The following is a 27,061-nucleotide window of genomic DNA, read 5'->3' as shown; positions in this document are numbered from 1 at the left end:
TCCCAGTGATGCCAGGCATGGAATTTGCCTTTTTCGCTGATGCAACACACTATGTTTGGAAATTCATATTCTGTGAGAAAAGACATATTTAAATACTATATGAATTTCCATACTGGTTTTTGTTTTTTAAGCAGATTGATGTGGAAATGGGAGAGAGCAGGCTTGTGATAAATGATCATATGTGAAACTGACACTGACCGGAAATAGATTGATCATTGCATCCCCAAATGTAGCCACATGGATTTATAGAATGGGGTATGAGGATGTCATTGAGTGTGGACCTGTGGTGTCATTCTCTTTTAAGGTCCACCCATTTTTTTCTGGAGTTTTTAATGGATGGTGTAAATTGGGTTTTGTTTGTAGTTCGCTTAGTTAGCCTGCCTGTTGTTCTCATGCTGCATTTTTGAAGAGTATTATGAGCTGAGATGCTCATAATAGGAATGCGGGTGGCACTGTGGGTTAAACCACAGAGCCTAGGACTTGCTGATCAGAAGGTCAGCGGTTCGAATCCCCACGACGGGGTGAGCTCCCATTGCTCGGCCCCTGCTCCTGCCAACCTAGCAGTTCGAAAGCACGTCAAAGTGCAAGTAGATAAATAGGTACCGCTCCAGCAGGAAGGTAAACAGCCTTTCCATGCGCTGCTCTGGTTTGCCAGAAGCGGCTTAGTCATGCTGGCCACATGACCTGGAAGCTGTACGCCGGCTCCCTCGGCCAATAAAGCGAGATGAGCGCCGCAACCCCAGAGTCATCCGTGAGTGGACCTAATGGTCAGGGGTACCTTTACCTTTATGAGCTTAGAACTGCTGTACAGTATTGGCTCATGGTATATTTGTTCATAATCGGTATTTGTATGCTGTGAACCTTAACAGGCACCCATTGATACCAGTCTCTGAAACCTGCCTGGTGGGTTAATTGCTACTGGTCAAACTGCTAATAGAGCAGAGAGGGGAAACACATGGCCCCCAATGCTCACTTTATGTGTCCTTTAATGTCACTTGAAGTTGCCCCATTCTTCCATCACAGAGTTCCTCCCTCCCTGCAATTTCTTCCTTATTTTTCAAGGCTTTTTGAATTTCTCCCCCCTCCTTTCTAGGTCGTTTCAAAACAATTGGAAAGGCCAGTATTTTAGCTGAAAACCCTCAATTTATTTTAAACTTTTTTTTCCTGGTTAGAGAGAGGGAACAAATTGGTCTGTTTCTACTCTCACTTTCTCTTGCCACACTAAAGTCAGCCCAGTATACCTGAAGGAGTGTCTCCACCCCCCATCATTCAGCCTAGACACTGAGGTCCAGCTCTGAGGGCCTTCTGGCGGTTCCCTCACTGTGAGAAGTGAGGTTACAAGGAACTAGGCAGAGGGCCTTCTCAGTAGTGGCGCCCGCCCTGTGGAACGCCCTCCCACCAGATGTCCAGGAAATAAACAAGTACCTGACTTTTAGAAGACATCTGAAGGCAGCCTTATTTAGGGAAGTTTTAATGCTTGATCTTTTAGTGTGTGTGTGTGTGTGTGTGTGTGTGTGTGTGTGTGTGTGTGTCCTGTTGGAAGCTGCCCAGAGTGGCTGGGGAGGCCCAGCCAGATGGGCGGGGTATAAGTAATAAATAGATCAGTCACTTATATTGGGCCTATTGTGCTAAAAAGCAATTCCATGGAGCCTGGAGAGATGGGGTGGCAGAGAAAGAGTGAGGGAGATCTATACAATCCTGACAGTTCCTCTATTTTGGCTCCAGCTCCTCATACCATCAAATTCAGCCCAATCTTTGGTGGGTCAACAACCTTTCACTGGAAAAAAGTTTTCCCATCCCTTTCGTAAAGATTACAGAGATCATTTATGTACGAAGGACTTTGAGAACACATGAACATTCTGCAAATGCACTAAGTATCACCTGTACTTCCTTCCATCTTTGGTTTTAAAAAGCACAGACACAAAACCATAGGGAAGCCGGCCTCAAATCGTACGCCAAAGGTTTTACAGCTGTGCATAACAACACCTTTTCCCTCTCCATCCTGGAGAACATCAATGAACATGCGTGACTGTAACCTTCTAATCTGCTAACAGGCCTATTAGCCGGTGAAAAAGTCCTTTAAGCGAAAGCAGTTGAAGCTTCATCAGTCACTGTGAAGGTACTAAAAGCGAAAAAAATAATAAATCCCACACTGTATGAAATAATCCTCCGTACTGGCAGGCAGATGAGCAAATAGCCCTTTTTTCCACCTCTAATTTCGGAAATCCCCAGTAATGCTGAGATGGATATGTCCTGATTTATAAGGCTGTAGCTAGCAATTATTTCCAGAATCCCTTCATCTCGGTTGTAAAAAATTCACTCCGGGCTGATAATTAAAGAGCAATTCCTTCACCTTGGCATCGGTTTTGTAAAAACAGAAGAAGAAGCAATTCTCCCAGTATTAAACTCCGCAAATATGAAATGAGAGTTTGATTCCCTAAGTGAAGATAATTATTCAGGTCTAGGTTTTTTTTAAATAATAATAATAAAAAAATCTGCAGTACAAATTTTCAGTGTAACTTTCTAGACCAAAATAGAAACAAAGATATCTGGTGCTGTTTTGGCCATATTCACCTCGCTTTCACAACTAAATGTTAAAATATCTATGCTACTGTTGCTAACTCCATGATGCACTATTGTTCTATTATGTTTAGATTCACACCTGAAATCCATAAATGGCCACACAAACATGTTGCTGCTCTGGCAACAGCGATCAAAACAAATCCTAGCAACTTGGGTGTTGAAATGAATTTTATATTCAGAGAGCTGATTCCAAAACCGATAGCAGTAATGGCAAACTCTCTCTGTATGTATGTATGTATGTATGTATGTATATGTAATCTAAACTTAATTTGGGCATTCAGAACAAACAATTAACATCAACTGAGCCAAGAAAACTGAACTGAGCTCACTTGTTTTGCACCCCACAACCTGACCCTTCTTGATACCACCCATGCATTTGAGAAGGCTTCCTGAAGCTCAGCAACCTTCCAAGCATGAAGGCTGTCACCATGAGATGCCACCCTCAAGGTTCCAGCTCAAAGACATGGTTTACTCTCATCCAGCAGGCTGCAGACCTCTTCCCAAACATAGGGACAGTGTTGGGGAGCAGATAGCATTGAGTACAGGCATAGGCACAGACTGTGCTTATTTTTTCCCCAGTGGGTACTCAAGGGTACACAGTACTGGCAGCTCTTTTTCATTGTTGTTAGAAAGTGTAACACTTACTGTAACAACTCCATGGGGAGTACCAGCACCGATTTTTCTAGGGGGGGGGAGCACTGGGCACAGGACAAATGCATGCTGTCCCCCATCTGAAGGCAACATCCTTCTTTGGCTTTTGTTGCACCTTCCTTGAATGTTTTTGCCTGGCTAGAATGTCTCCTTGAACTACTGATAATGCTTCTTGATTGTCTGGCTGGGGATACAGAGGAATGTGCAAGTTAGCCTACTGTACAATGGGAAAATTTGTATTCGTTGCTCCACCCACTTTTACCTCTGGCTCTGCTAACCACTGGCATGTGGCCCTCAGAAGGCAGCTCAGAAGTCAATGTGGCCCTTGGTCTAAACAAAGGTTATCGGTCACTGCCCTAAGGTGTTAATGTATTAATTAAGCATTGATGTATGAACTGGCCGTTATTCTCATAGTCCATATATAATTTCCTTTCTGTAGGTCAATTGGCCCAGGGATGGCTTGTCAGCATCAAATTACCAGCACATAATTTACAAAATGATTTTTGCACATATGCCTTTGTAACTGTCGACACGCTGTGCCAGTTCAGACAGTCAGAATGGTGAGGCATGGACTTCCAATCACAAGGTTTTGATGCATTTTATCACCACAGGAAGGCATAAACAGAGACCTAACACTCCCTTTGCTCAGCAGGAGCATTCCAGGAAATGGAGACAGAGTTGAGGGTGGAAAATACTTGCAGATGGCTATTCAAAAGCAACAGGTATGGAAAAACCCCAGGAATGAATGTCCCAGGTGCAGATACCAGGCAATGTTTAAAAATCCAACGAAGAAAGACAGGCAGCTTTAACTTCAGTGTGGCTTGATTCCAAGCACATATTCTTAACACTGCAGCAATTACGATTGCCAGTGAAGCACTGTAGCTAAGAGGCAGAGCTGTGAATCAGAAAGTCCCTGGTTCAAATCTTTCCTTTGCCATGAATATACTAAGTAAAGGTAAAGGTAAAGGACCCCTGGATGGTTAAGTCCATTCAAAGGCGACTATGGGGTTGCGTTGCTCATCTCGCTTTCAGGCCAAGGGAGCCGGTGTTTGTCCACAGACACCTTTCCAAGTCATGTAGCCAGCATGACTAAACTGCTTCTGGTGCAACAGAACACCATGATGGAAACCAGAGCGCACAGAAACGCCATTTACCTTCCTGCCACAGTGCTGGCTATTTATCTACTTGCAGTGGTGTGCTTTCAAACTTCTAGGTTGGCAGGAGCGCTCTTCATCTTCAGCATGAAGAATAAAAATACTACTGACTTTTCCTACAGTAAGGATTACAACTAGATACCACATGCAAAGGACCTTGACCACTAGAAATGCTACACAAATGTTAAACATCACTGAGCCCGACTCTCTCAAAAACCCCACCCTTGTGTCCCAAGTTCCTGACCCCAATGGAAATGGAACGAAGAAAACCAGGAGTGCTATTTACTATTTGTAGTCATTCCAATGGCATCCCTTAATGTGTTGCAAGCAAAGCCAGTGATGATCTCTGATGCAGGGGATCTGTCAGCTGCCAATCAGAGTAGATCAGAGTGGGGAACCTTAACCCCAGTGGCCAATTGTAGCCATCCCAAAGCTCCTCCACCTGGCTCTTGAAACTCCCAGACTGGTGCTTTTCTGCAAGTGTATTCTGCAACAAATCAAAATAGTGGTGGGTTTATACTGGACCCATCATTCTGCTTTATTAGTTGTTCTGTGAAGCAAGTTATTGCATTATTATTTTCTGGAGGGGCAGCCATGCACTATAGTGCTACGAAAAATAAACTAGGACATTTGTGGCATGAAAAATTACAAGATTTCAGCAGGATGTTATGGGACATGCACTAGCTAGAAACACAGCAGTGTGTCCACCCCTAAACTTTTGCAGGCACTAACAGTATTGGAAACAGGAAAGACATGTGAATGCCCATATACCATTAGGAACACAAATAATCATGAATGCACAATAAAAAAGAGGGCAGAAGGGGAGCCATAGTAGTTAGCTGAATGAATGTTATCTGAACAACAGCAGGAGAGCTGGGCTGTATTTTATTATTGTTATTATTTTATTTTCCCTTCAACCCAGAGATATCAAAACCATAGCTTAGGAAACTGAAGTGAAGGTGAAAATGCCAAAGAATCACGTGAGCCAAAGTCAGGCAGTCGCTTTTGAAAGCAGGAGGGAGGGCAAGGTTATCCTGATTTCACTGACTGTTTCCAAGATAAAAATGACAAAGCTTTTTAACTTGGTCAGAAGGCTTCTTCATATACGTATAAGCACACTTTGTACACATAGCATCCATGTACGATGCATGAGACTTTATCACAGCTCAAGGACACATTCCTTCTATGCAAAAGCACTTGAAGAAGTGGCTGAGGGGGGCTTGGTTTGGAAGAGTCCCAAAGGACAGATAGACAGGCCTGGATTGGGGCATGTTCAGTCTCTGGGCCTGAGGTGGCCCACTGTCTGCGCAGAGGCTACGATGTGCTGCACAGAACTCAAAGGCTCCCAGTTCAAGTCCTGGCAGCTCCTCATCCTGTGTTTGACCCAGATTGTAGAGCTGCATAGATAAAGATCACATAATATATAATAACAGTTCTTAACATCATCATATCTGGCCATGTCTCCAATGGGGAGCAATGGACATGTTTTTAAAGAAGGTAAAAGAAAAGTCAGGCCACTTGCTCAGAATAAGCTGTTACAAATTAAGAGTCCAAGGCTGGGGTGACCTGAGCAAGTGAACACATCCAGGGTACAGTAAGAAGGCAGGCATAGGGGGATGGAATCCTGGGTGACCAGGAAATGTTTTTATACATCAAGCCACCAGTAGGGTTTACCATGTTACATGCTGATTGGTTACAAAGCGTTGGTGTATATGTTGCCTTAGGATCAAGGTATTTGCAAACTATTCAAGTTTTTCTACTTGTTCTTCATTTCTGTGGTGTATTACTTCCTTACCTTCACCCTTGTGTATAGGAGGGGGTGTTCTCCTTGCTGTTCCTCAGCAGTACGTTCCAAAGGGAGGGTAGTGATTGCAAAAAGCAAAGGAAACAATACGCAACAAACTCGCCTCAGGGTGGTGGCTGCTGTTGGCCTAAAATGACGTTTGCCTGGTTCTGATCCTCTACAAAGCCATTCATTATGGCACAAATACAGCTTTGGACTGGTCCTGCACCTGCAGCCAAACACAACAGAGCACATTAAGCCAATGAGGACTATAGCAGGGGTGCGCAAATATCAGAGACAATCAACGCTGGGAAGCAGTGATCCATTTACTCTACACAATGGCATCTACTTAGTAAGAGCAGATAGTCATGACAACAAGGAATTGCATCAGCTTTAATAGTCTCTACACCAGTGGTGGGGAACCTTTTTCAGTCTGACAGCTGCACTCCCTTCAGGGAGACTCTCCAAGGGCCCCATGACAGTGTAGGGTAGGGCCTGTGGCAAATTTTACCTTTGTACAGTAGGCTGGTTTCTATGCAGACTCTATGCACCACTCCCCTCTATTGCCTTCATCCAGGCAAGTGAGAGGCCTTATCGGAGTCTGAGGACACCTTCCAGACAAGCAAAACACATTCAGGGTAGAAAGCAGGGCCATTAATGCATGTGGCCCAGGGACAGTTCTGAAGGCCAGACAGGCAGGGCCACATTTGGCCCCAGGCCTGTGATTCCTCACCACTGGTTCTCACCTATTCTGAACTCACCCAAATGCTGGTTCCAGGATGGGGCAATGGAATTCATACGAGGCTGTCCCAAGCACAGAAATGACTGCTTAAGACACCTACCTGCCATTCTGGAAACAATCGTTTTGGACTTCTATCAGTGGTTGCTGTGTGCACCCCATGCCTGGGGGGAGGGGGAACCTTCAAAGATGCAGGTATTCTATTATGAAAGAAGAGAGATGGTAGTAGCAAAGGTAGATTTGGGGAGAGGAGAGCGGGCCAGGAAAGCCTTTTGATGTCTTGTTTCAGAGAACAAAGAAGCAGAAAGGTGGAACTTCTGCAAGATGAATTCTTTGGAGGAGAAAAAGAACTTGCCACTCACACTCATAAATTCTTGCTTAACAATTTGAGAGAGAGAGAGAGAGAGAGAGAGAGAGAGAGAGAGAGAGAGATTCTTTCATAAATGAAATACATCTTACAACTTGCTTGGGGAGCAGCAATACCCAGAGCAAAAAGCAACATGAGAGGCAACACTTTGGAGCCAGCAGTACTTCAAGTGCTAAATGGAGAGAGAGAATTATAGAATTATGGAGCTGGAGGGGACTTTAATATAGATCAGCTGACTTCTGGTGCCATAGCTTCAAGAGGAGGGATGGTGGTTAGGGGAGGGATGGTGGCTCAGCAGCAGAAGACTTGTTTTGTATAGGCCCCAATCTGCACTATACATTTAAAACCTCATCATACCACTTTAAACAGCCATGGCTTCCCCCAAAGGAGACCTCTACTCCTCTCGCAGAGCCACAATTCCCAGAGCGGATACTGTGGGAACTGGAATTCAGTGAGGGGATTAGGAGTCAATTGTCAGTACCCTTAACAAACTACAGCTCCCAGGATGCATGGGGGGGGGGGGCAACCATGATTTTTAAAGTGGCATGATGATGCTTTAAATGTATTGTGAAGATGGGGCCATACAAAGAGTGCTAGTTTCAGGACCAGAGAGATCCCTGCTGCCAATCAGTGTAGATAGTTCCAAGCTGGATGGACCAGTGGTCTGATATGATAGAAGGCAGGTTTCTGTTCAGAGGAATATTATAGAATTACCTCAGTGGGACAACGAAGGATAGAGGAGAAATCCAACTCAGTTCACATTTAAAGGTGGACCTACCTAGTTTGCACTTTTGGAAACATTCTGGGAACCAAAGCACAGCTGTCCTTCAAAATCCGCACCTCTCTGAATTTTGCAGTGCAATTCCCCATCCAAGTGCTGCTTATAAAAAGGCATGTACTTGGAGAAAATGTACACTAAAATGCAGGGCCAGGCCATTGATGAGACAAGGTGAGGCAGTGGCCTCAGGGCAGCAGGCTTATGACAGGTGTGAGGGCCAGCAGATCCTGCCTCCAAGGAGTGCACCGCTTGCCACCTCCTGCATCTGTTGGCTGCTGCCACTTCTGCTACACACCCACCACCCACCTGCCACAGCATGCATGCCCACTGCCTCCTCTGCTGTGTGCCCATGTGCTGCTGCCAGCAGGCATGTGGTTGGGTGCACGACAGAGGAGGAGGCAGCAAAGTGGGACACCACATTTGCTGTTTTGCCTCTGTGGCAAAATGCCCTGGGCCAGCCCTGTTAAAATGCACACCTGAATGAAAATAGCATTTAAAAATGCATTATATAAGGGAAAATTGCTTTGCCAAAATGTGCTCATTAGGCAAAATCATGTACAAAAATGTCTATATTAATTTGCACTGGAATCCTGGTGCATTCTCACAAGGCCTTTTTTAAGAAGAAAGAATGCATCTCAAGCTGATGTTGAAACATGGAGAGCTGAACTCAGGAGCTCAGGAAAATGAGAAATGGAGAGAAACAAAACCTGACGGATCCATCCATCCCTAGCTACAATACATGTTTTCATGCAGGAGGTCTCAGGTCCATTTTCTGGGATTTCCACACAGGACTAGGAAATACTTCCTGTCTTAAGCCCTGGACAGCCAATTAAACTAGATGCACCAACATCCTGACTTGGAGTAAGGCTTATTTTGTATGGCTGTGTGCCTCTCCCTGATCAGATGCTGAAAACAAGGGACTTAGATATGAGAGCATGGTTGGTGATGCAGGTATATAATCCTTGCTACGGTCACATGGGCATCAGAAAGCCCTGCAGCATACAAGGGGAAAGTAATGCAGTTGTCATAGAGCTAGAAGCAGCGGGAAGGTGGTGAGACAGCATGTCTCCTTGTCAAGGCTCAGAGCAAAATTTGTAGTCACTGTGAGCGACAAGGTGCAGCTACAGAAATCTCTGACCTAGATTCCATGGGGTTTCTTGTTCACGGTGACTTGATTAGCAACAAGCGCATGGCTGTGGGTGACTCCAGTTGCCCACTGCTCGCTCCTCATGGAGTCCTTGCTACATTACTATGTAAATGCTGGGCTGTTGAGTGCCAGGCACAATTTCGCCATTGCACAGAAAACTCATAAGGTTGTGCTTATTGGGAGGCACAATGCCATTTCCTGAAGGTCTCAGCTTCTTCTTCTTCTTTTTAAAGCAACTTCATTCCTAGCCCTTATGCACATCAGAAGCTGTCTTATACTGAACAAGATCATGGGTGCTTTAGTTGAGATTCCTGCGTTGCAGGGGGTTGGCCTAATTAACCCCAGGGGTCCGCTTTCAACTCTACAATTCTGTGATTCTATGATGCTTTTATCTGTAGGTTTGCCACCATACGTCAGGAAAATTCCTGATGTGTCCTGGTTTTCAGGTGTAAAAATGGTGTCAGGGAGCTCCACAATTTTGGTGGCTTCCTTAAAAAATATCTCAACTCCCGCCCCTCTGCAGGGAGTCCATCTAAGAGTAAACCACCAATAGGGGGCCCTATGACTTACATCAAACAGGGGCACCCCGAGGGATACCCACTGGGGTCGTGGCATGGCCGAAGCCCATGTCCAGGCATCAGACAGAATCCACACCCTTGGATCCCTTTAACAGGATACCCTTAATGAGGAGGAGCATATTAAGGCTACAACCTCCCCTCCATCCAAACAAAGGCTTACCCTATGCGTAACTGCTGGCAAAGGGTGAGAGAGGAGGGCCGTCCGACCGCACCAGGGTTTAAATTCCCCTCCATGCTCCCTACCAGCGCTGATTGGACAGTGGGGCCACCCCTGGGCGAGGCCCTGCCCAGCGCTGCTAACGCAGCCAGGACAGCATGATGGGGGCATCAGTCTCTGCTGGACCACTGCAGGGGCCCGAATGCCTGGCCGCAACACTGCCCACTGGAAAAGGTGAGTGGACTTCTTAGTCAGTCACTACAGCGTGAACTATTTGCCGTCACCATACAGTAATCACAGCAGTTGAGAAAAGCCCAAGAGCGTTTGACAGGAAACTCCCCTCTCCCTCCCCCCACCCTCGGTGAACAACTGTAGAGCAGAGCTAAGCAATGGCAGCCGTGTGAATCTGCTTCCCAAGTAGTTAAGGCATGTAAAGAGCAGAGCAAAATTGGAGATCACTGAAGTGAAGCCATGGGCTTTTTCAGTCCAGTGAGTTGGAACATAGTTAGCATGAATATATTTTCTATTTTTAAAAAGTAGCATGAAAGCAATCTTCATTTGCTAGTAGTACTCTAATTGCAATCAATTCTGGGAGGAAAAAAATTGCACCAAAGAATGGGGGTGAAAAACATGTACACAGATATTCTGCATCGAGGCTTCCAAAAGCTTAGAAAGTACAAAGAGCAATAGTGAATGATGTGCACCACTCACCTGGCATTGGTCAGTTGTGCTGCTGCTTACCTAGAGTTAATGAGGTCAGTGTGCTGCAAATGCATCAGTGGTGCCAGACCAGTGCTCCTGCCAGTGTGTTTACACTGTGCTGGCCTCACTGCCACCACATCCCTCCCTATCTCCCAATTTATGGCAGAGACACAACCAACCAGAGGTATGGTGACCAGTGCCACCCCACCATGCCATCTGCTACTGAGCATATGTTTTAAACAAACTACAGTTTCTCATGGTGTCAGAACTCAGATCAGTGGTGTGTTTGAACTCTGGTCAGTGAAAGGAATCAAGGCAGGAACAAACCATGTTTCCAGATCCTCACTTGTTCTGAAACTGGAGTTAAAACAAAGCATATTTACTCCAGTCTTCCAGATTTATCTCAGATTTTGTTTATCTCAATAGTCAGTAGCACCAAAACAGCTCTGGGAACATGTGCTAATTTTATCTACATATGCAACAGAGTAGGGTAGGAAAATGCTTGGTCCCATTTCGGATAGAAGGTGGGAGATGCCTTTTCAGAAAACTCCCATCATGTAAAACCAAAATGATCAAGAGGATGACGTGACCCCCCACATGAGTAAAGTTAACAGCATTTGAAGCATTTTAGTTTAAATAAAGGGTCAGTAAGAGGGGACACGATGGAGTTGTATAAAACACTGCATGGCATGGGGGAAATTGTGTAGAGAAAAGTTTCTCTCTCCCCCCCACCCCACTCTATCCCCATAATACTAGACCTCAGGGACATTCAATGAAGCTGAATGTTGGCTCTCTCGGCTCAGTCATTAGAACACGATTCTCTTTCATCTCAGGGTCGTGGGTTTGAGCCCCACATTAGGCAAAAGATTCCTGCATTGCAGGCAGTTGAACTAGATGACTCTTGTGGTAGCTTCCAGCTCTATGAATCTAAGATTCAAGACAGACAAAGGGAAGTGCCATTTTGCACAGTGCACAGTACAATGGAATTTGCTCCCCAAAGATGTAGTGATGACCACCAAATTGGATGGCTTTAAAGGGGGATTAGATAAATTCATGGAGAATGTGGCTGCCAGTCATAATGGCTATGTTCTACTTTCACTGTTGGAGGCAGTATGCCTCTTGAATACCAGTCGCTGGGAACTGCAGGAGGGAAGAGTACTGTTGCTTCCCATGGGCATGTGTTTGGTCACTGTGAGAAGAGAAGGCTGGGATACATGGGTCTTGCTTGGTTGGTTGAGGATGGGAGTGGGTCTGTGTGTATCTCAGGCTTTTGCACAGCAATAACGTCTCTTACTTTGGCCTGGCCCACCAATGGCTCACCACTCTCAGAAAGTTCTCCACAAGGGAATGTGCCTCTCAGGTGGAAAGAAAGGTTCCCTGTCCCTGATTTTACTTGGAAGACCTGGCTCAAGACCCCATATATATATTACCCCATATATGCTCCCCTGAGCTCCTTAGAGGAAGGGTGGGATGGAAATAGGGTGGGATTTTTTAACCTTCAGATCCTTTCACCCCGTTTGGATAGCATCCTCAGGCTTAATCACCACAACACCATCCTGCCTCACAAGGCCTGCTGACAGAGCCACGGTACACCAAACAAATGTTAGCCCTACAGTTCAAAGCCATTCCTGCTGAGGTGACAGATCGATGCTCGAACGATGCTGCGGAGCACAGAAGCCGGAGGCAGGGAGGAAGAGGTCAAGGAGAACATGCTAACATTCAGCTCACAGAGCAGGAACCACTAAATCAAAGACTAATATTCCTGTATGATAGAGAAGCAAGGAATTTGTCCCTGGTCTGCCACAATATCCATTCCCTATTCGTTTCTGACAGGCATAAGGGCCAAACTGTGCAGCAGAAAAATGAAGCCTGCAGTGACCCATTATATTTTGCTAGCAGAAACTCTGTCAGAAACTCCTCACTTTCACTTGCATTCTTATCTAAGTGGCAAGAGCACTTAGGCTTGGATTAAAGAGGGACTAGTTGCCTTCAGAGGGACGCGGGTGGCACTGCGGGTTAAACCACAGAGCCTAGGACTTGCCGATCAGAAGGTTGGCAGTTTGAATCCCCGCGACAGGGTGAGCTCCCATTGCTCAGTCCCTGCTCCTGCCAACCTAGCAGTTTGAAAGCATGTCAAAGTGCAAGTAGATAAATAGGTACCGCTCCGGCGGGAAGGTAAATGGCGTTTCTGTGCGCTGCTCTGGTTCGCCAGAAGCGGCTTAGTCATGTTGGCCACATGACCCGGAAGCTGTACACCGGCTCCCTTGGCCAATAAAGCAAGATGATTGCCACAACCCCAGAGTCGGTCACGACTGGACCTAATGGTCAGGGGTCCCTTTACCTTAGTTGCCTTCAGCGAAGGATTTTGGGGCAGATGTTTGGAGGCCCACTCAGTGGAATGAGCAGGAGGGCTGCCAAGCACAACAAGACTAGCTGACCCTATGTTAAAGAAGCACCCACTGCCGTTTAAAGATCATATATGATCATGTAAATGCCATTAAGTCCAGAGTCTAGAATTACCTGATGTATTATTGAATAGGGATGCTTTGGAAATGGTTAGAATTCCTCCCTAGTTTGGATTAATAAACTCTGAGTTCCAAAGCAGAATCAATGAATTAAGAATCTTCAGTGTTTTCCCTCTTTCATTTAATTTCCAGATTTTGTATAGAGGCTGCCAGAGTTTTCCATTCTTTCTAATCTCTTGCATTATTCTGATCATTTGTATTACCAATACACGCATAAGCATTGGTAAAACTTCAAAAAAAAGAAAGAAAAGAAAATATGTGATTGCATGTATAGTTGTATCACAATCCTTTTTGGTGTGCTGTTTTATTAGTGCTCAGGGCCATACGTTTGTGCATCACTCAAACAACATACAAAAATAATCTTGATACAATGGTATGTAGAATCATGTCAAAAGCTCTTTTCTCGTGGTGTTTTACAGTGCACTCTTGGACATCAGTATTGCTGAAGGGGAAAAGATACAAATAAACTGAAGCAATCTATGCACACTCCAATTCCAGAAGCAGTTTTTGAAATTATTCTAGCTATACCAGAATCCAGGAATGCAAAACAGAGGGAATCTATGGAATCACAGAGTTGGAAGGTTTCTTGGGGGTCATTTAATCCAACCCCAGGGCAATAAGGAATCGTGAAATTACATCATCTCTTACAAATGGCCATGCAGCCTCTGCTTAAATATCTCCAGTAAAGGAGAGCCCACCAATTTCCTAGGTGTAATAGCTCTTACAGTTAGAAAGTTTCTCCTAATTATTAGCTGCAATACACTTCCCTGCAATTTCCACCCATTAACTCTAGTCCTGCCCAAGTCTGTTCTGTCTTCTGCATGGTAGCACTTAAGATATTTGAAGACTACTATTACCTGTCCCCTTAATCTTCTTTTTTCTGGATAAGCAGCTTTTTTCAATCATTCATGATAGGACTTGTGCCCCATCTGCACTATGCAGAGGAGTCTTTTAAATACATCCCTCTACCCAGGGAACTCTGGGAATTGTAGCTCTGTAGGGGGAATAGGGGTATCCTAACAACTCTTAGCACTCTTAACAAACTGTAGCTCCCAGGATTCTTTGGGCGAAGCCACAACTGTTTAAAGTGGTGTGATATTGCTTTAAATATATAGTGCAGATGCAGCATTAGTTTCTGGGTCCCTCATTATCCTGGTCACCTTCTTCTGGAATGATAAAGGAACCAAAAGGGGAAATCCATTCACCTCTAGAGTTAAGTGAATTGCAAAATTCCCAAGAAAATTTCTATCTCACAGTTGTTTTCTTGGCTCAGAACAATAGATGACAGTTTGTGCACTAATGGCCAAGAGCATGTGCTATGAGAGACCCTAACCAAAGGATTACTATAAATCTAACTGTGCTATGAATTCACTCAATACCTTTATGCAAGCCACTACCTCCCAGCCTCATTCCTTCTTCTGTGAAATGGTGATAACAATATTGGGCAACTTTATAAGGATGTCATTGAGCTAATACATGAAAAGTCCTTTGGATGCCTTGGAAACTCGAAAGATTGGAAGAACAAGAAACTGAGAGCAGTGGCATAGCATCATTTGCCAACACCTGAGGTAGGCATGTGTGTGCCAGGCAGGGGGGGGGCATGTGCCAGGTGTATGCAGCAGCCCAACCCTCACCATCACCAACACCAGAGCAAACCCACCCGCACCAAAGCAGGGCCACACTGAACCACCTGCCCACCCGCCCATACAGGGGGGAGCCCAGCTGGCCAATGCAGCCCTTGGAGAAGGGGTGGGGAACGCCATTCCGTGCTGTGCTGGGGTCTCCTGTGGGGGGGCACCTGGTTTGCACCCCCTCAAAAATTGTGTGCCCGGGGCCACGGCACCCCTGGCACCCCCCCACACTATACACCTGACTGAGAGAAACCAACATTGGCAGATTTGCCTGTCTCTATCTGCCATCTGAGGTGGTTGGCTCACTCTGCCCAATGAAAGGGGAAGCCCTAAAAAAGGTATGTATGGATATCACTTGTGTGTGTGTTTAAAGAGTCAGAGGGCTCATCCATGCTTATCTTTTGCCCTGTGCTTTCTGGGCACTTAAAAGCTTCATGTCTGAGCACTTCCCCTCTTCCCCACCACCTCTTTCCCCAGGAAAACCCACCCACTCATTAACACTGAATTAGAACAAACCATTTGAGTTTTCAGCGAGTTGCCATTTGCTCCGATTCAGCGGCAAAGAGCAGGTTTTCACAGACCTGTGCCTAGAAACACAGCACAAAAAAAGAAGTCTGGATGAGCCTGAAATCTTATCTCCCATGAGAGCATGCCTTCCCTGGCCCACACTGAATGCAGTTGACCAGAAAGAGCATCTATGATTTGCAAATTAATCACTCTTCCCCTTGGGTAAGGAACAGCACAACTATATGCCAGCCCAGCATGGTGCAGGCAACAGGCTTGATCACCTGTAAAATACATTTCAAAGATACTTAACAAGTCGAACATCAAAACACACACACACAAAGGGCATCTGTCTCCCTCTCCCTCTCTCTGACAGAAAGAAAGGTTCAGAGATGTTGGAGATAACAAAATAATAATTTTTCTTCCTGGACACACTCAACTTTAAAGGGTGGGGAGAGAGAGAGGTGCTCTCCTTTTGGGATTGCTGACTCCCCTAAAAATTCACTTCCTCCCTGGACAATAGCAGCATTATCCAGCAGGTCATGTTGTTCGGATGCCTGATTATCTTCTTCCAAAGATACTACTCTATTCCAAACTTAAAAATGGAAAGCATAATGCTGGTGGTCAGCAAAAGAGGTTTAAAGACTCTCTCAAGGCAAATCTAAAAAAAAAGAAGTATAAACACCAACAACTGGGAAACACTAGCCTGCGAGCACTCCAACTGGAGAACAGTCTTTACCAAAAGTGTAATGGGCTTTGAAGACACTCAAACTCAGGACGAAAGTGCTAAGAGGAAGGCACACTTGGTAAACCCTCACCTTGATCTCCTGCCTGGAAACCAATGTCCCCAATGTGGAAGGATGTGTGGATCCAGAATTGGCCTCCACAGTCACTGACGGACTCACTGTTAAAACTGTGTTTATGGAAGACAATCTTACTCCGCTACGAGTGATCACCAAAGAAGAAGACAAATATCCACCAGGAAATAGAGAGACTGAGAATAGGATAAAAGTTATCCATGTTCTATTTACAGACCACAAAAAGGACCCAAAGGGAGAGATCAAAATTGAGCATTTGCTTTTGATCTCTCCCTCCCCCCTCCACCATCCACTCTCTCAAATTAATTTAATATGTTAATTAATAAAGTTCCTTTGCACTTCTGAAGTGCCTTTAATCCAAAGGTCTCAAGGCACTCCTGAAAACATTTCCTTCCTATAACACACATAAACAGGCAGAGTGTTTCCCCCACCTCCCAAAAAGCATGTCAAGTGAGGTCACCACCACCCTTAGCTAGAATACTTACGCAAGACCACAAAAGGAGTGAGGTTGAGGCAAAGTGTGTCCCTAACCAAAGGATTAGTATAAGGTTAAACTCCCCACTTCCCTCCCAGGAATAGCACCATTGTAAGGAAAAGGTCATCCGTGTATAGTTTTTGAGCAGAAAAATTCTAGGTAGAGATGGCATGGATTGAACCTGGAACCTCTGTCCAAAGCAGATGCTTTACCACCAAGCTGATGTCCTTCCCCCATAATGACAAGTGAGAATAATGCTGTTGCACACAGATTCTGCTTGTGATTTTCCACTAGGCATCTGGTTGTGTCATGAATGAGCCAGTCCCCAAGGGAAGTTTGCAGCCAGCTCCCAGAAGAAGGGAGCCAGGAAGAAGAAGAGGAGGAGGAGGAGGAGTTTGGATTTGATACCCTGCTTTATCACTGCCCTAAGGCACTGTCCTAAGGCAGCCCTAAGGTTAGTCTCAAAGCAGCTAACAAGAAGAGAGAGGGTTAACTGCAAGACAGGAGGATTATAGCCAAGAGCCAACTCCCCCGCCCTTAGGAATGCCAAGTGATAACAGAGTTTCAGAGAGTCAGCCAGCAGCTTGCCAGCCTGCTAGTGAAGGGCAAAATGCAGAGGCTAGAAACAAAAGCAGCTCAGAGAGCAGGAAAGACCACGGAAGTACACTCTCAGAGAATGAGGAAAGGGTGTAAGCTGACCCCCTTAGCCCAAGGTGTATGCGGGGGGTCTTCTTATTCAACATCTTTATCAACAACTTGGATGATGGACTCAAGGGCATCCTGATCAAATTTGCAGATGACACCAAACTGGGAGGGGTGGCTAACACCCCAGAGGACAGGATCGCACTTCAAAACGACCTTGACAGATTAGAGAACTGGGCTAAAACAAACAAGATGAATTTTAACAGGGAGAAATGTAAAGTATTGCACTTGGGCAAAAAAAATGAGAGGCACAAATACAAGATGGGTGACACCTGGCTTGAGAGCAGTACATGTGAAAAGGATCTAGGAGTCTTGGTTGACCACAAACTTGACATGAGCCAACAGTGTGAAGCGGCAGCTAAAAAAGCCAATGCAATTCTGGGCTGCATCAATAGGAGTATAGCATCTAGATCAAGGGAAGTAATAGTGCCACTGTATTCTGCTCTGGTCAGACCTCACCTGGAGTACTGTGTCCAGTTCTGGGCACCACAGTTCAAGAAGGACACTGACAAACTGGAACGTGTCCAGAGGAGGGCAACCAAAATGGTCAAAGGCCTGGAAACGATGCCTTATGAGGAACGGCTAAGGGAGCTGGGCATGTTTAGCCTGGAGAAGAGGAGGTTAAGGGGTGACATGATAGCCATGTTCAAATATATAAAAGGATGTCACATAGAGGAGGGAGAAAGGTTGTTTTCTGCTGCTCCAGAGAAGCAGACACGGAGCAATGGATCCAAACTACAAGAAAGAAGATTCCACCTAAACATTAGGAAGAACTTCCTGACAGTAAGAGCTGTTCGACAGTGGAATTTGCTGCCAAGGAGTGTGGTGGAGTCTCCTTCTTTGGAGGTCTTTAAGCAGAGGCTTGACAACCATATGTCAGGAGTGCTCTGATGGTGTTTCCTGCTTGGCAGGGGGTTAGACTCGATGGCCCTTGTGGTCTCTTCCAACTCTATGATTCTATGATTCTATGATTCTATGATTCTAAGACAGAATATGTCACAAGAGGAAGTTCAGCTGTTTCTGGTCTCGCCGGAAACACCCTCCTTAGAAGGGACATCTTTGATTTATGGACGGATGGCTGTGATCGCCGCTCCGGTGAACTCTGTTTTTTGCAAAAAACCTTCCTTTTAATTAACTATGCTTGTTTGTTATTAAGACTCCCTGACTGGTTGGCTACTATGAGAACAAGATATTGGATTAGATGGGCACCCTTTGGCCAGATCCAGGAGAGCTCTTCTTATGTTCTTATGCCAGGAGCAACCACAGAGGAGGGTGACTGCCCACATACCAAGTGTCCCTATTTTCCACCGACATCCTAAACTTACAGAAGTCATCCCAGTTTTTTATTTGATCCCAGAAGGTCCTGCTTTTCCTTAGGGTGTCCATATTTTTATCAGATAAATGTTGGAGGGTATGGAGTTATGGGAACCCAGAGCCAAGAAGATAAGTAACTATAAATCTGAAGGCAGCCCTATATAGCTTTACTGTACAGGTATTATGTTTTTTATATGTGTTGGAAGCCACCCAGAGTATTATTTTTATTATCATTATGGAATAGGATGTCTCTATTTTCATTGGGGACATGGGTGGTGCTGTGGTCTAAACCACTGAGCCTCTTGGGCTTGCCGATCAGAAGGTCAGAGGTTCGAATCCCTGCAATGGGGTGGGCTCCTGTTGCTCAGTCCATGCTCCTGCCAACCTAGCAGTTCGAAAGCACGCCAAAAAATGCAAGTAGATAAATAGGTACCACTCTGGTGGGAAGGTAAACGGCATTTCCATGGGCTGCTCTAGTTTCGCCAGAAGCAGCTTAGTCATGCTGGCCACGTGACCCGGAAAAACTGTCTGTGGACAAACGCTGGCTCCCTCGGCCTGTAAAGCAAAATGCAACCCCAGAGTCATCTGCAACTGGACTTAACTGTCAGGGGTCCTTTTACTTTACCTTTATTTTCATTGGAGAAAATGCCACACATAGCGCTGTCCTACAACACCTCTTTATAGCATCCAGTATCTGTTGCCTGAGGCCACAGCATCACTCTGCTTAATGGTAGGGCCATCCCCAAATGATGATAAAAAAATCTTCCTTGCTGCTCTACCTGAATTTCCCTATTTGGTTTTTAGCTTAATTTTATGTGTTTGCTTGAAACATTTGTAAAATGCTTATAGATGCATGGGTTGCTACCTCCATCTTCAAGGTCTGCTCATAGGCTTGAGATCCAAGACTGGTTTAAACTCACATAGCAGATGAAGCTGACCAGGATGCGGAATGAGAAAAGAGGGAGAGAATGATTTTATGTTGTGATCTTCTGCTGTAGCACTAAAGCACCTTGTGGACACAGGGCAAACAAACACCAACACACAGATATGTCACATCCAGCAAGGCCTTCCCAAAAGTTCTGCCAGCATTGCTGGTTTACTATTTAACGTGTTCACATGAATATTTATTAGTAGATGTTTTGCAATTGTGGAGATCTTCGTGTATAAAGTGTTTTGCGTCTCACGCTCTGTCAGCAGGGAAAGTGTAACAAAGCTTGAGACAAGCTTCTGGACTCTAATGCAATGTGATGAGTTCCCTGCTTTGGAAGGGAAGTCTATTTCTTCCACCCTGAGCATCTGCTCTAAGCAAAGAAATAAGGAAGTCGGCAAAGCCTGCTAGCAGATGGAAGGAAGGAAGCATTTTACTTGCTTCAGCGTCACTCCAGAGCCCAGGAACACTTCGCTGCCCATGGAATAGCCCCAAAGTGTGGCTCAAACCAGAGGGATGTGTGGGTTCTAGCCCAACACAGTTTTAACTGGTCTTCAGTGGTCTGAATTAAAAACAGAATTCATTTTAAAATGAAGCATATCAGCTTGATTTCTAAGAACACTGGCTAATCCTGCGAATGCTAACTGGGAGTATTTCTCACTGAAATCAATGATACTTACTTCCAGTGCTTTTTTTCTAAAAAAAGTTTGGGGGTACTCTCATTTTGACTCAAAAAATCACCATTTTATAGTTCAAATCAGGGGGAAATGAATACAGTAAATGGACAAAAGTACAAAGAACATGCAGTACCTCATATTACACAGCTGACAGCTCATAGTAACTCACTTCCGTCTGAGACTCAGGAAACACCGGGAAAGGAAATAAAGCCATCATCGGAGGTGGTAACAATGAAACTGACCAATCACCATGCTAGATTCCAACTCCTACATCACACATTAAACGCTCGCTTCCATCTGAGACTCAGGAAACACCGTGATAGGAAATGAGGCCACCATCGGGAGGTAGCAATGGAACTGGTGATTCACTGTGGTATTTAATGGAACTGACAATTCACCGTGCTAGAGAAGAAACTAACAATTTTTTAAAAGTGAGTTTCTTCTCCCATTAGATTCACAAAATGTTTAGAGGTATGCATACCCCTGCGTCACTCCAGAAAAAAAAGCACTGCTTACTTCTGAGTAGACATGGATTGAACTAGTATGGAAGTTCACTGAAGGAATGTTTCTGGGCTCCTCTTCCCCCTTGAAGCCACCTGTACCCTCTCTGGGGATGGGAGGGGAGGGGCTACCAGGGTGGTAGGAAGAAAAGTGGGCCGTCTTGACTATTGGACCCACTATTGGAATCGACTGCTCAATCCGCCAGAGCCTCTCTTCACATGCAGGGAAAGTCCCTAACTCACTGGCTACTTTCACCTGATTTAGCCGGCCAGTCAAAGCTGTTGCTAGGTAGGTTGTGGTTGCCATCACAAACTGACAGCTTCTAGGAGCCACAGGTGAGAGCTGAGTGCAGAGTGTGGACAAAAGGTGGACAAACTACCTCAGAAGGAGCACAATGTGTTCCCCACCAGACATACTATCACTTAAAACAAATGCACAACTTTCCACCCACTATGTAAACAAGAAAAGTTGCTAAGAAGTGACATAAAGTGAAACATGCACCAATTTGTTTTTCAAAAGTTGAGCTTTCGTAATAGATGGTGGCAGAGGAAGGAGAGAGGCTCTTTTTGTACAAGGTGTATAGACAAATGGGAGCCACATATTTGGGGGTATTTAGAAGTGGACTGGAGAAAAAGGACTGAAAAATAATGCAATCTTAGATAACAGGACCTAGGTGATTTCTCCCCCTCTGCCTTTTATGAGTGTATGAATAAAGTTACCAAGAGGACTTTGTCTCTGCCCTGTTTAAAATGAAAAGAAATGCCTGTGCTATTATCCTTCAGACTGCAATGTGCTGCTTCTTTATGAATAATAAAAGCCTTTCTGAGCTAAATTGTTACCTTTTTTAAAAAAAGGGAGGGAGATCTAAAAGTCGAATCTCATTCTCATATGACATAGAAATGCTGGTACAGAAGTAGGATTGCATTAGTGATTCGTGGCTGCATTGTATTAACATTGTATTTTACTGAGAAAGGCTGCTTCCGAGTTATCTGGGGATTCTTCCAAATGCTCTCAGTATGTGGATTTCTAGCAGTGGAGTAGCCCACTTTGGAAGGAAACATCTTTGTATGAATCTGAATGCCTTGAAACAGTAGGCCCAGGAAAGTACAAGCATCCTGGCAGGGGGAGAGAGAATCGGCTTTGCTCACTTTTATCCTAGTGCTTTAGAATCACAGAAACGATGCTATGCGTCATCTAATCTAGCTGCTACCTAGGGAGGAAATCCTGTAACTAAACATGCAGATGAAATTAGAAAGACACCCTAATCTACACTAGGAATGGGAGAATCTTTCCATTTCCAGTCTGTGTAACTTCCACATGTATTTACCAAAATTCTATTTCCGCATTAATCTGCATTTAAGAAGAAGAAGAAAAGAACATGCACAAAATACATATCTGAATGTGCCTTTTAATACTTCTGGATAGTTTGTGGAATCCTGTGGATAGCTAACTTCTGGTTCAAACATTAGCCTGATTCACACACATTATCAGGTCATTTAGGCTAGGAATTTGCAAAGATCAAACTCCTCAAGCACTCTGAATATAAGGAAGATCAGTATTATCATTACAGTGGTACCTCGGGTTACAGGACACTTCAGGTTAGAGACTCCGCTAACCCAGAAATAGTACCTCAGGTTAAGAACTTTGCTTCAGGATGAGAACAGAAATCATGCTCTGGCGGCGCGGCGGCGGCGGAAAGTGCCATTAGCTAAAGTGGTACCTCAGCTTAAGAACAGTTTCAGGTTAAGAACAGACCTCCAGAACGAATTAAGTTCTTAACCTGAGATACCACTGTATCACACACACATCCCGCCCCATATTGCAGCTGAGGCGGAGTGCTGACTGCAACCTGTCTAAAACCCACAGGCCAAACTAGATGTAATCTGGGTAATCCATAACTAAAAAACCCAAAAGCATGGTGAAGTTCAGCACTTGGAGATTGTTCTGTTGTTGTTGTTGTTGTTGTTTTTAAAAAACAGTCTTTGGACCTGGTGGGCAGAACATAGAGCTGTACAACAAGATCCCAAACTAAACATTTTGAAGTAGATCAGCAAGGATTTCTGACTCACTTTTTTTTTTAAAGACAATAGAATGACCCCCTCAAATCAGTGATGGGACCTGAAGACCACGTACCTTTCTGGCCAAGCTGCTAGGCACCACCTCATACCTCTCCAACTGTCCCAATTAAATCGGGACATCCATTGTTTGGCATGCTCTGGCTGTGGGATGTAATCCACTGGGAGCAGTCAAATACAACATTCCTTGTTTTGCTAGTAGAGTGGATATGCAAGGGAATGTTTGGTCCAGCCAGTCAAAACGTTCTGTTCCTCTTGGCCTGGAGCATCCTTCCTTGCATGTGACTAGTGGGCATAGCTATCAACGTTTCCCTTTTTTAAAGGGAAATTCCCTTATTCCGAATAGGATTCCTCGCAAGAAAAGGGAAAAGTTGACAGCTATGCTAGTGGGTGGACGTGGTAAAAGACCTGGTAAAAGGCCAAGGCATGCTGCCTCCCTCTCTCTCTCTCTCTCTCTCTCTCTCTCTCTCTCTCTCTCTTCCATCTTTCTTTCATCCTGCAAACTTCCCGGACTGCTAACTGCAGTTGCTAGGTCAACCCACATATGGGGTAAACCTGTTTTTATATGTTTGTAACTTTAAGCCTTAAGCCTTCCTTCGGGGATCACACTGTGCTCTGCCTGATCATGAGTAAACTTTCTTTTTATTGCTTATGAACAAGACTGTGGCGTCTTTATTCTTTTATGCGGGATTTAAAAGGGGATCTTACCAGGAACATACAGTTCAGTCTGAGGGAGACAGAACTGCATAATAGTAAGAGGTTCTAACGAGCCTGCAACAAGTTTCTGCTGTATGAAGGGGAATGCACTCTGCTAAGTAAAGGAACTTGCTAGTGCAAGTTAGGAAGGATATTAATAAACAATATATCCTCTCCTGCCACCCTGAACAGTCCCACACTTGCCTGAGAGCACATGGCCCAAAACGCTATATGCTCTCGCATGGATCACATGACTCACATGGGAGTGCAGCCCCAGAAGGTGTGCATCCTGGTTTTCTGCAGGGATGTGTTGGAGGGTGGTGGGCAGAGAACCGTGTACACTATCCTCAGCTCCTTGGTGGAAGAATAAAGTTGCAAACACAATACAATAATTATGATATTTGTTTGCTTGGTTTCAAGGGCACAATTTCAACTGTAATTGCAACATAAAAAGTCTTTAATTTGCACTCTCCCCACAGCTGCTACAAGCTCTCATTTTTAAAAGGCAGGAGATCCTATTCAAATATAGCTCTGAGTCCTCAGCATGTGCAGGATTTGAACCAGGCACTCATCACTCAACTACTTAGCCCCTATATTCTACCATCAGTGCTGGCGTACAGGCCTTTAATAATAATAATAATAAACACCAGAAGGTAAAGATTCTCTTCACTCCCCTCTGGTCAAGACGCTGACATTTTAGGTGTGAAAAGCAATATGTATCTCTCACTCCTGGAGGTTTCCGCCAAAATTAAATCAAGGAACTAATAACAAGCCTGTTTTTTTTCCCTAGTTGGCATAATGGTAACAAATATAGAGGCGTGTTAAAGCCAGCCTGAATCCCCACTCTCTAAGATGTGAAAATTTTTGCAATAAAACCTGCTTAGAGGCCTTTGATGAAATCAACACTCAAGGTGCTCTCGGAAGAACCTGGCCAGGGGAGGAGGACAGGCAATGAGAAGCAAAACACAGGATTTAAAAAACACTGCCCAGCCTGCCAAGTGATTTTCTTTCAAATGCAATACCTCAAGGACGTGAAGTTACAGCTTCAGTCTTCACCAAAGCATGAAATCACTTGTTCAAATCACAAGCATGAGAGAAATGTAGCCAGGAGTAACGTAGCTATCCAGGCATCAGGGTTTGAACTTTGAACCCAGAGAGATTCTAATTCAGCCCCCACCATAATAGCCTTAAAAATGAATGGCAATATGTATTAAAGCGTGCATTCAGTGTTAGCTGTCACTCAGAGCAGCCCCATCAACATCAATGTGCAGGGCTAACTTAGATGCATAAATTCAGTGGGTATATTGTTCTAAGCAGAATTTATTTATATCCTGCCCCTTCTTGTCTCAACTTCAACACACTAGGAGGGCCACTTACACATTGCCCTCCACCCCAATACATAGATTTCCATACATGTTCCTGTACAAATGTATAGATGAAAATTTAGGGATTCAATAGCATTCTGGAACTTCAGGTTTGTGCAATTAATTGATAAATGCGCTCTGCAGCCCTAACACAAAATATCCAATCTATCTCTCTCTCTCTCCCCCCCCCCCAAATATATATATATATATATATATATATATATATATATATGGTAAAGGTAAAGGTACCCCTGCCCGTACGGGCCAGTCTTGACAGACTCTGGGGTTGTGCGCCCATCTCACTCAAGAGGCCAGGGGCCAGCGCTGTCCGGAGACACTTCTGGGTCACGTGGCCAGCGTGACATCGCTGCTCTGGCCAGAGCCAGAGCCAGAGCCAGAGCCGCACACGGAAACGCCGTTTACCTTCCCGCTGGTAAGCGGTCCCTATTTATCTACTTGCACCCGGAGGTGCTTTCGAACTGCTAGGTTGGCAGGCGCTGGGACCAAGCAGCGGGAGCGCACCCCGCCGCAGGGATTCGAACCGCCGACCTTTCGATCGGCAAGCCCTAGGCGCTGAGGCTTTAACCCACAGCGCCACCTGCGTCCTATATATATATATATCACAGCAATTCTCATCAAGTGCGTATACCACAATGCAGTAGTGATTCCTTCAAACAATTGGAACTGCTTCCTCTTCTTTTCCAGCCTTGAACTTGTCACATTTACACAGGGAGCCTCTTTGTTGCAGGAAAACTCCCTCCATCCCCGAAATCTCTCATTCTTTACCTGGAAGGAAGTTAAACCAGCCAGCAGATTATACTAGCTGGATGCAGCCTTTATTAAAGAAATGGGAGAAGGGCAGGTAGGCAGCAAACATGGTAGGATTGGAAAAGTGAAGATTTCAGACAGCGAATGCATCTGCAAGGCTGGAGAGGAAGACTGGGCGATTTGAAGTGGCTGTGCTCCTCCTGTTTCTCATAGCACTCCTCCTAGGGTAGCCCACATGCTCTGCTTTTCAGAGGAAAGGAGCCCTCTATTTAAAGGGCTGTCCAGTTTAAAGATACAGAACACAATATGACAGGAGAGCAGCATGGGCTTTGAAGTCGCCCATAACATGGGTCACTTGGCACAACCTCCCACATTATAGGGAGAAACAGTGTATATCTATTTAAATTGTAGTAATTCTAAATTTGTATATAAACTAATCTATCCAAATTTTAAGCAACAACATGGCACATTTCTTCTTTTCTAACGTAGTGCAAGTGACCACTCTAACTTCTCTTCATCTCTTTTGTTTATTATTATGGTCATTATTAATTCAATTTCTTACCTGCCCTTGAACATAACTTGTTTTAAACTATTTTTAATATTGCATTTTTAAGTTGCTGTGATCTACCCTGACACCCGGCATAGCATGGTGAAGGGCCAATAATATAATAAAAAAAATATTCCAGGGCAAGCTATAGCATTGTAAAAAACGGTATTAAAATTAGTTTAAACATTTTCTAGTGGCTCAATTGCCAATATTTTGAATTTTAAGATAATCAAGAACTGCACCCCTTTCTGAAGAATGAAAAAGCAGAACAACCAATGGGATTGGGAAGCAGAGAGAGACTGCAATTTCTTTGCACCATGTCAATCAGGTCTGTGGCATTGCCATTTTCTTCTTGCTTTTTGTCCCCCGCACAGGGCTTCAGATCTCTGAGAAGGGAAAGAAGGACAAGCTAGGTGGCCACACATTGCCTAGGCATTGCATCCTGCAAAGCAGATTTTCTGTTAGCTGCTTTAGTAAGCATCTGCTATTCTTCCTAAACTGGACGCACAACACGTCTTGGTTATAAAATCTCAATCCGTTGCTTTCATTGAGTTGCATAGCTGGATGCCCATTATATTTTAACAGAGGTGGGAGCTAGTGCTGACTCCGTGTAAAAACTCGTAAATACAGATAGGCCCAGAATCTTTTTTTTTGGGGGGGGGGGAATGCCTTTGGTGACTCCTTCTGTCAAGCTGATCTATGGTTCGAATGCCATTCTGCAAATAGCATGATGACTTCATCCCTGGAAACATCACCAGTTCCGATTCCTCATCCACAGCCTAGATCAGGTAGAAGCAAACTCCAGCCCTCCAGATGTTTGGGACTACAATTCCCATCATCCCGGACCACTGGTCCTGTTATCTAGGGATCATGGGAGTTGTAGGCCAAAACACCTGC

Source organism: Podarcis cretensis (assembly GCF_951804945.1).
Source record: "Podarcis cretensis genome assembly, chromosome: Z".
NCBI lineage: Eukaryota > Metazoa > Chordata > Lepidosauria > Squamata > Lacertidae > Podarcis > Podarcis cretensis.
The sequence above is the reverse complement of the archived record's forward strand: the minus strand, read 5'-3'. Positions refer to the sequence as shown.